This window comes from Perna viridis, chromosome 6, assembly GCF_037379345.1.
Source record: "Perna viridis isolate PV_CMFRI_1.1 ecotype Kerala chromosome 6, ASM3737934v1, whole genome shotgun sequence".
NCBI lineage: Eukaryota > Metazoa > Mollusca > Bivalvia > Mytilida > Mytilidae > Perna > Perna viridis.
This window is the reverse complement of record NC_142450.1, coordinates 12137246-12147685: the sequence shown is the minus strand read 5'-3', so window position 1 is coordinate 12147685 and position 10440 is coordinate 12137246.

Sequence of the window (10440 nt, the reverse complement as noted above, 5' to 3'; positions counted from 1 at the left end):
ACATCCCTTCAGCACCTGCGTTATGCAAGAGCTTGCCGTAACTATGCAGACTTTTTGTATCGTGCTAGACTTCTTACAATTAAGCTTTTGGAACAGGGTTATGTTGCTACAGGATTGAAATAATCACTATAGAAGTTTTATGGTCGTCGTCATGAACTCGTGGATACTTACGATGTATCCTTTTGCTCGATGAAAACTGATTTGTTCAACGTGTCATAGTTTTTCTTTCCTCTTTCGTCTACCCCGGACTTGACTTTTTATATGTGTGAGCAACTCGGCGGGTTTTTCTAGAAAAGTAGAGGACGCTTACCCTACCGATGCACCTGGTCCATGCTCCCAGTTTTTAGTTTTGTCACTTTGTATACATGTATTATTTGGTTATTTTGTGTTCTTTGTTGTATGTGTCTGTTTTCCATGTCTGGTCTTTGTCCCTTTGTCTTTTGATTTCCGCTAGGATCGTGGTTCCCTTGCTTACATGTACAAGGTCATGCTCCCCAAAACGAGATATATACATATACCACAAAAATATGTGTAAGGTGACGTTCGACAGCACCAGTTTAAGTATTTTCGGAAAGTTACGTCCAATGAACTATTTCAAGGTGTGCAATTCATATTTATTTTGTGTACTAAGGGGAATAACTCTGTCATATTACGGTACTATTTTGTTCCCATATATGCGACAATAGTGAAACTTTTTTTACAACAAAAAATAAGCTATAAACTGACCTTTTTTCCAGTAACATCTTTATGTTTCTAACTAAAGATGTAAGCAAAGTCCTAGCATGACTCTTTACTGTCTTTTCTATTTGAAGCAGGCGATGTTTGGCGTCAAATTTGCCGCCTTTTTCTGTTTACGGCAAACATTTTTTTAAAATCAAAAATGATATATAATGGTTTTCAAAAAAAAAAAAATTCAATTTTTTACAAGCAGAGTTATGTTGAAGTATAGAATAAAGAACAGATTTTAAATATCAACGACAGTGTCTGGAAGTATTTACGTTAGTAGGGTGCACAAAAGGCCAACCAAATAGTACCGTTCTACCTGTAAATGATGTACCATGTGACTAAAGAGCGCGGTTTACTTAAATATTGTGGTTTTTCTGCACATCCAGAAGAAAATTGCATAACCTGGTATGCAAAACTTATTATAAAATTAAGATTAATTTATTCTAAAAAAGAGTTGAATGTCTTACATTCACGAACACGGGCACGTGGGAAAAGGGGGCAAATTTATTTGGGATATTACATTTTCTTTGTGATACAATTGTATCTTCAATCAATGGTCAACGATTGACGAAATTACGACTTTGAATAAGATTAAAGAACCAGACAGAAATAGTGGTTGTCGAGGGAAAAAGGAGGAAAGCCAAAACCAACCGTACCTCAAGTGACAGCGATTATTATCAGCAACAGTTTTTTTTTTTTCATATTTACGGAAAGGGACGTAACCCACCAACACACATCAATTTGGCTGGCGGTCTAACAATAATTAAGACATTGTTCTTTGAAACTTAAACTATATTTTCACTTCCGAAAGTGGTTTGAAATAAGTTGTTTTAAAGTATCCAAGTACTACGACAGCCCCATTACAGCAAATATTTGAATTTGAATTCAACTGCTGTACATTGCTTCAATAGGACAATAAACCAGTCTGTCGGGTTGGAGAGTAACAGGTTTCACACAACACGTATATTGGAAAATTCTGTTTAATTGAATTAGGATCCCAACTCACAGAATCCTCCTTTTATCAAAAATTCCGTCAATATCGTGCAAAGCTTTGGCAAAAATTTGCAAACGACAGACAGCCTTTATCTTCCAATTTTTGATTTAAATTATGGATCGGAACCCCATTCTATAATTTTCGTGATACGCCCTACTGCATTTACAATACAGAGACAGAGTGTCGGTTCACGCACGTGTTTTATGATATTTCATAAAATTCACCCTAAGCCTCTTATTGATAAATTTACGTTGAAAGGAAACCCCCCTCCCCCGAATCTTTATAAAAAGGCCCTTCCATCCAGCAACCTTGCAAGCTTTTACGATAATCCAAATTATTATCAGAAATGCAACGAAACCTGTCTGAAATTAACTCTGATTAAAAAGAAAACCTGTCTAAACCAGACATTTTAAAAAGTTCCTTCATATCAATATTGTAATGTACTCTGAACCTCGGTAAACCGAACAGCTGTCTAAACCAAACACATTCTTCAGACCAAAGAGGGTTCGGTATACACAAGTTCCTCTATACATACAGATGAGATCAGTTCTAACTTCTTACAAAACTTTCCTACAACTGTCATAAGAACAGTTCTATGACAGATTTAGACCAGTTCTCGAGCAGCTCTAGATCCCGCTCTTCTGACAGTTCTAACAGAGCGGGTTCTACTAGTAGAACTGATTCATAAAGCTGGCTTTCCTAGTTACACTGTTTGTGTTCAGTCGGTTCTGCTAGAACTGCCAGAAGAGCGGGCTCTAGTAGTATATAACTGTTCTCGTAGAGCCAATTCTTGTAGTAGAACTATCTGAAGAGCTGGCTCTAGAACTGTTCCTTTGACTCTTTTAGAACTTTCCTAGGGCCGACTCTTCTGACAGTTCACCTGAGAGGTTAGAACTGATCTCATCCGTAGTTACCTAGAATCTACTCCAGTTGTCACGATAAATGTACAATTATATACATGTGTTTTATCAATTTTTTACTTCTAACATTTCTGATATTTTATACACCAAATGTATATTTGAGGCGATTCTATGATATTTGCATATAGATGGTAGTTATACAAAAGCCACATTTCTATAGACATCATGCATGATCTATATTTATTTTATGGTCATATCGTGCTACTGTAAGAATTTAACAGAGTGGTGAATTTTTAAATTATCTTAAGAGATATTAATAACCTTGAATAAATATACAGATCCGACTGTTTCTTAAATAAAATGTAAAACAGAGCTAATTTGCATATTAAATTTGCATATTAATGTTTACGTAGTTTATCCGTGCTTGAAAAAATGGTTATCTCCTCATTAATTCATGCCATCTTGTCCAAAAAATTGTTATAAAAACAAGACATACAACACACACAAAAAAAAGAAAAAAAGAAGGAAACATTTGTTCGAATACTTGAATAATGCATTCTATTTTACGTGTGTAATTATCTAATTTTACGGGAAAATCTAACAAGTGTTTTTATTTATGTAATATTTATTCACATCTTTAGTTAGTTTTTAATGAATACAATTAACTATCTCCTTTTGAAAAATGTCCGTAAAAAGCGAATGACGCTTGCCCTACTGGTCTGGGGCGAATCCAGTCACTTTGAAAAGGAGGAGTACCAGTCGGGGTTCCTCAGAAAAAGGGATTGGTGTTAGGACGTTATTTGCCATTTTTTGTCAATTTTTCACATATGTTAACCCCCTGTACTACCTCCTCTGGATCCGCCACTGTAGGTACCTTGTTCGTTCTCCACGGTTTTAGTTGCTCCTATTATTATTTTTTTGTGTGATTGTTTCCGGTTTGTTTATTTTATTTATTTATTTATTTATTTTTTTTGGTTTGATAGTTTATTTTCGTTTGAGTGCTTTTGTTTCCAGTTCCGTTTTTGAACCTTTCCTTTCGAATTTCTGACTTCGCTTTTAGTACAGTTGTCCTTGATATTTATACATATATGTAGTATGTCCATTGCAACATCCTCAGTCCTCGGAGGTGAGTATGTTTCTTTTTTAACAAAGTTGAACAATGGTTCTCCCATTCTAACCCGATGATCAAAATTGCACTTGACTTTTTATTCACCAGGTGTTGATTTAAATTCTGCGAGAGTTTTCACGCCATTTTACATTACCGAGTTTTCTACAGATTTCATGGGAGAAACAGGTTGTCATCCAATCATCCTCTCATTCTCTCGATAGTTAAAATTTAGATTTAATCTAAATTTAACTATCTCGAGTGGAGAAATCTTATAATTCTGTAGAGACTGAAGTTCAGTAATCTACATGTCATGTTAAATAGACGTACATGTACTTCACATTCAACTTCACTTTCAGAAAAGTTCTTCATTTACGTAAACGAGGTCAAATGGAGATTTAAAGATTGCAGTTGGTTCGACCAGCATGTGTTTAAACTTTTTACATGGAATTTCTTTGTGTGCAAATGTAGAGTGAAGGTACTGTCAAAGACAAGAGTACAGATATGTTCAGCTTTTGTTAATATCGTCAGTACAGCCACCACAATTTATTTGGCCAATATGAAATTTTAAGTTTTTAAGTGCTGTTTTTTTTTTTTTTCTTGTTTTCATTTTTATTGAATGATATGTTATTTTGTCTGTGTGGGTTGTCTCTAATTTGTTATTGCTTTTTTACCATGTGTGTGGTGTCTTCTGAGTTGTCCTTCTATTTAATTGATAGTTTGGTGTTCTGTAGCAAAATAGTGTTTTCGGTCACTATAGCAGCCAATCGGAACACCTCAGCCTTTCTAGTTACAAAAAAGAAAACCCTCGAAGGCACTAGACGAAAGAATCTGTCGGGAATTAGACCGATCGGATTCTAAAATTAAAGTTTTTTCTGGTTGAAATGTTTACCATTACTTTTTTTTTTCTTCGCGCCAAAATTTTTGACAGAGTTACTGTTCTTTATTTCTAACGATATCTATCCAAATTCTTTAGCGCCACCTGGTGGATAGAACTACTTTGAGCCGCGTATGACTACAATTTTGGCAATTCTTCTTTCTGCATCCGAGGTTATTTTTTAGTGTAGAGTTAATAGTCGAGTAGTTCCGATTGTATAGCAGCACTAAATAAATACAGGACTTTCTTGCAAACCAAATCGAAATTCAGGTTAACCGTGCTACAAATTTAAAGTTATTTCAAATTTGTTTTTTTTTTATTTTTGAATATTGTTTCTAATAATATTAACATTAAGTTTCCTTTCATATTACGTTTGTTCACTCAACTATTATAGATCATTTATTGTTTCGATGAAAAAGCGAACTTCAAGATTTCTATTTAATGGAGGAAAATCGTGGGAATATAATTAATGTGATTTCATGGTTTGGAAATCTCACTATAATATTACCATTCAGTAGATGTCCATACTATTACAAGTGTATAAGTTTTGATGTTTGTAGTTCTGAAATTGTTCTTGTGTCTGTACGATGAATTTTATATTGATCTCATAACATTTTGCAAAAAAAAAACATATAAAAATCAGTTTTGAGTCTAGTGTCAATAAATCAAATGTTTGATGGAAATGTTTCACTGCAGATTTAAGAAAAAAATTTAAAAAATTTCTTACAATTTAATTTATAAAAGGAATTCTAAGAGATGGTACATTTAAAGAGATAAATATATTACACTGTGTGATATATATATTTTATTTATCCTATTTACTAAACTATTAAGCTATTTCTAAAAGACTGATATCTGGTTTTTTTGTTGTTTTTTTGTTGTTTTTTTGTTTTTTTTTGTTTTTGTTTTGTTTTTGTTTGTTTTTCAATAACTCTCTTTATAATTCAAAGTACAACTATCAAGTGAAATGCCGATAACCGTAATTAATACAGCACTTAATAATGGATCGCCCTGTCATACACCAATTTATATTCGGAAACTTATGTTGTACACAATTTTTCAATTATATTTCATTGTTCGGTGTTTTTTGTTCAATAGATGGCTTTCCATACCATTGTCTGCTTTTTGTTTAGAAGACTAACACTTTTATTGTTAAAATTATTTCAAAAGAGCGTCTATTAAACCAAGTACTATTATGTGTAGTTTAGTTTCGGAACAGTAAAATAATTTTGAAATTCTACTTTTTTATATGAGAACTTTCTGACCGGGTTGTGATTAATTGAAAGTGAAAATAAAATGTAGAAATGACAAGACTATACAAGAAATTCATTTTTAATCATTTTTCGTCTTTTGTTATATATTCGATAGTGGTATATTACTAACACATGAATATTCCTCATATATGCACTTTTTTCCGCAAACGACAGATGTGAGTTGTAAGGGCATACATAACATATGTTAAACGACATTTGAAATTAACATCATTTTGATCAATTTTTTCACTTGACAAAACTACTACAATTGAAACCTATGTTTCAAGTGCAATGCACATGTACAAAGTCCTCAGATCATTCGTATTTTCATTTTTGTTTTAAATCATTTTCTTTTAAATTATTTCTATAGAATTTTATCTTTTTACGATGTATCTTTTGATAAGTTTCCGTGTGAATTTAAATTAATGAATTCTTCAGTTATTATACATGACTGTATATTTTAACAAGAATTCATTGGTCATATAAATCATTAGTCAAATATATATTATAAATGTTCATGAGTATTTAGATAATGACACACCAAGACTGTAAAATTGCACAGAAATAGTGAAGGTGGTTATGTCCCTTTATGACAGATGACTATCCATCACAAGCACTCACCACTACATTACCGCCCCTAACAGTCATTCATTGTTTTCACGTTGTAAGAAACACTTTGGTACGCTTAATATAGTACATTGGGCAACACCACTACATCTAAGAATCGTGACTTTAGCACCTTACAAGGATTATTTATTTTTGATGAGACATCTGTCGAACTTAAGTCTTAAAAGTGATTATATGCTTAACTAGGACTTCATACAATATATATTTTTCTACAGAAAGTTTATTTTACTAAATGGAATAATTGCAACTGCAATAATATGTGAGTGCTGATAATCTACTCAATTCATTCTAGCGGAGATGTAAATTGGTGTGGGGATAACAAAGACCAACCAGATTAAAAATTAAAGTTTAGTTATACTATTTAAAGTAGAGATTAGAAATTCCATAGAGATTATAACATGTATTATTTCGTTGTTATATTCCTTGCAGTATGCAGTATTATTACTAGTCAAGGTAAGTATCGTTTTATTTTTGCATTTCGCTGTTTTTGCTACGTTTCTGTTTTTGTTTATTTTATCATTATCAACTTCTGTTTTTTTTGTTTTTTGTTTTTTTTATCTCTTGTTTTTGGTTTGGGTGGGGATAAGCATTTAAGTGTAAAAATGTAAGCCTGATTTCATTACCAAACCAAAAAGTCCCAAGTAATATATACATATAACCATGCTCACGCAACTTGTTTTCTGCTATAAGTTATAGAAACTTATAAAAATTATCCTCGATCGGTTTTTACTACTGACCGATCAGAACAATGCCAAATGCACTCAAAAGTATTTAAAGCCTAACTATTTTAAGGAATGCTTATTTTTTGTCGTAAAACTAGTAAAAAATGTTATTTATTATTTTATTAAACTCATTATTTTAAATACATGTAAATCCTTTTCAGTACAACACTTTGTGTCGAATTGCAAACTGGACTTCAAGTTTTGAATTCTATATCTATCTTTCATTTCCAGTAAACGCAGGTGTGTGTCAAAGAAGTCCAACATCTGGTGCTACAAATGACAATGGTAAGTAATGCATAAATTGTGGGTGACATCATTGCTTCAATCCTTTCCAAGAAAAAGTTTTCTCAAAAATTAATTGTTTATCCAACCATGTTTTGTTAAATGGATGACAACCCACCACCCCCACCCCAAAAAGAAATAATAAAAAAAATACAGGGCCCGTAAAGAGCACACAAAGCCAATACAATAATTGGCTTAATTAAGTAAACAATAATAACAAAGTAGTATTCTTGTACCTTTATATATTTCTTAAACATATATATTGAAGCTGTTTTGTTTAAGCACAGGTCTTTCAACATACGAATTGCTCAAACTTAGATTATAACTTTTATAACTTACATTATAACCTTATGAATTCGAAGTAAAGACATCAATGTCACACGCCAAATACAACGGAGAAATTTGGCACATGTCGAATCAAGAATAATTGGAATAAACAAATAAATCAACAGATAATGACTAAATTGATAGCTTTACTAAACCTTTCAAACTAAGATGTATATATATTTGCTAAGCCCACGGCCATTTTTCTGAACAAGACATGCTTCCCAAGGCCAGTGTAATTACCAAAAAATAATGTTGTTAGTTAATTGGTATTGGTGACTACAAGGGGAAGGTGTAGTTATAAAATATATCTGTTTTTTATCTAGCTTAAAATGAAGCAATTTGATAATGGAGTCAATAAGCATGATCATTTGAACCTATCGTACACTTTATTCTTCTTCCGGTTGTTCTTTCGCTTTCACTTTCTATTTCATAAGCCTGTTATATGAATGCATAGTATGTGCGTAATCGTAGCACTATCATGTGAAAAAGGCATGATCTTTAATTTTTACATAAAATACGGTGTATTAGTTTAATTTCGGTACTCCATTATAGCGATCTTTTTTTCATAGCACCAAGAGCAATAGCAAGCATTCAATTAATGAGTTCTGTCTAATGCGGCATACACGATTGTATGCATATTAGGACCCAAATAAATATGTGTCAAAAAGAAATATACATGTTGAGAAACAATGACTGATATTGTTGAAAATCTTAATAATTGTCCTTTTCCATATTTTGAAAAAAACATGCTAAAATGACTTGCATTCCGTAAATATGAAAAACGACTTTCGGACAGTAAAACAGTCTGTCGGGTTAGAGTGTTACTTCCATTTGTTTAAAATGTTAGAAATATGAACAATGATTAGTGGGTCGACTCTTTTCTTTAAATGTGGTTTACTTTTCAAAACGAACTCGTGGTCGAATTAATTATCTTTATTACACATTATTCGACAAAAGACATTTATCTTTTAACAATACAGACCACGTTGCCTCACCTTTATTAGTGGGGTCATATACACATTCCCAAGATTTGTTTGTGATAAATGTCTTAAAATTTGTATAAAGCAACCTTGAGGTTAAGGGTCACTTTTATGCGACACCATAAAAATGAAAGGGTCACCTCTGGTGAACATTCAGGCTTGATCGCCTGGTTGATTAATGCTTTAGTTTTTACGTTTGTTATTACCTCTGCCGTTTTATAGCTACTGAAATAGGTTCTGAGAGGTGTAGATCCTTCTCTTAACACACAACCAGTTCATCAAGAATGGAAGTTCACAATTCGTATAGATGCGGAAAATGTTAAATCAATTTTACCCCTGAAAGTTCCGACTGCCTTTGAACAATTTACTTTTAAAATTGATAAAGTTTTTTTTTCTGCTGTATACAGCATGTAATAAGAAATTCAGTGCAAGTCAGGCCTAATGGGAAAAATCAGAAACGTGCCTGTCAAAACTCCACCGATCTGACAATGTAATATCACTCAAGGGTATTTTCTCTGTGTAAAAAGACTATTATTGTATTACTGCATTTCTGGTTTTACGCAGAAATTTTTCAACAGTATCTTAGAAAATGAGGTTTTTCACAGAGTTGTCTGCCCTTGAAATGTTCATTGTCAGTGCATTTCAATGACGTTATAACTCAATGCACCAATATGATATGGAAAATGTTATCTTTTTTTCCTTGATTCTAATGGTGCAAGTAGTCAAATAAAACTATCAAAATGATGGTAAATTTCCATACCATGCTTCACCGGCAGCCTGATTCTTACAGGGAATTATGGTTAACTTGTATCAGAATGATATGGTTCCACTGTTACAGTACCTCTCCTGTACCATTGCGTTTGTTTCTGCTACAAATTATATTTACTCTCACTGAAACAATGAATAACTTTGATTTGGTGATGGTCGGTGAATATGGTATTCATTAGAGCATAACATGTTTGTTGGTGCATTTTCCAAAGGTACATTTGTATAACCTTGGAAAATGATATTAAACCAAACTTAAGTGCTGACCATCGCTAAGGCTTAAATAAAAAGAAAAAACTGTACAAGCTTTCCAAAAGGTAAGGAACCGTTTCCCGTTTAAGTTGATGCGTGCCACTTCGACAAAAGCAAGGATCAACGTGATTGATACAGAAACATATTTTATTAGACATATACAAGTTAAATTATTAAACTGCACCTAGACATTTTGAGTATAATTTGTCGTAACCTGTGATGATCACAGGTTGTAAAACACTGTCATTTGATGTATCAGAGCTCTGAAGGTGTAAATCACGTTGTTGACAAGTATAGCCTCGTTTTAAGATTTATCTGACACAGATGTTGCGCAATTAGAATGAATGTCTTGTCACCAACACCGTAAAGTGTTGTTGTCCATGTCCACATCAAACGGGATGGACATTCCTAATAATTTGATTTCTTTATGGTCATGATACGCAACTGGACTTTGTGGGAGGATTGACAGAAGACCATTGTTTTATTTTAACACATGTTACTATATGTATGATCACGAATCCGTATAAGTTACTAGGCGATGATTAATCGGAATTTTTTTTTTTTTTTTTTTTTTTGGGGGGGGGAGGATTCATAATGAAAACTGAGAAAGGTTTCCCGTGTGTATTTTCAGTACGTGTAACTATGTAATGTACATGATATGAGATTGTTG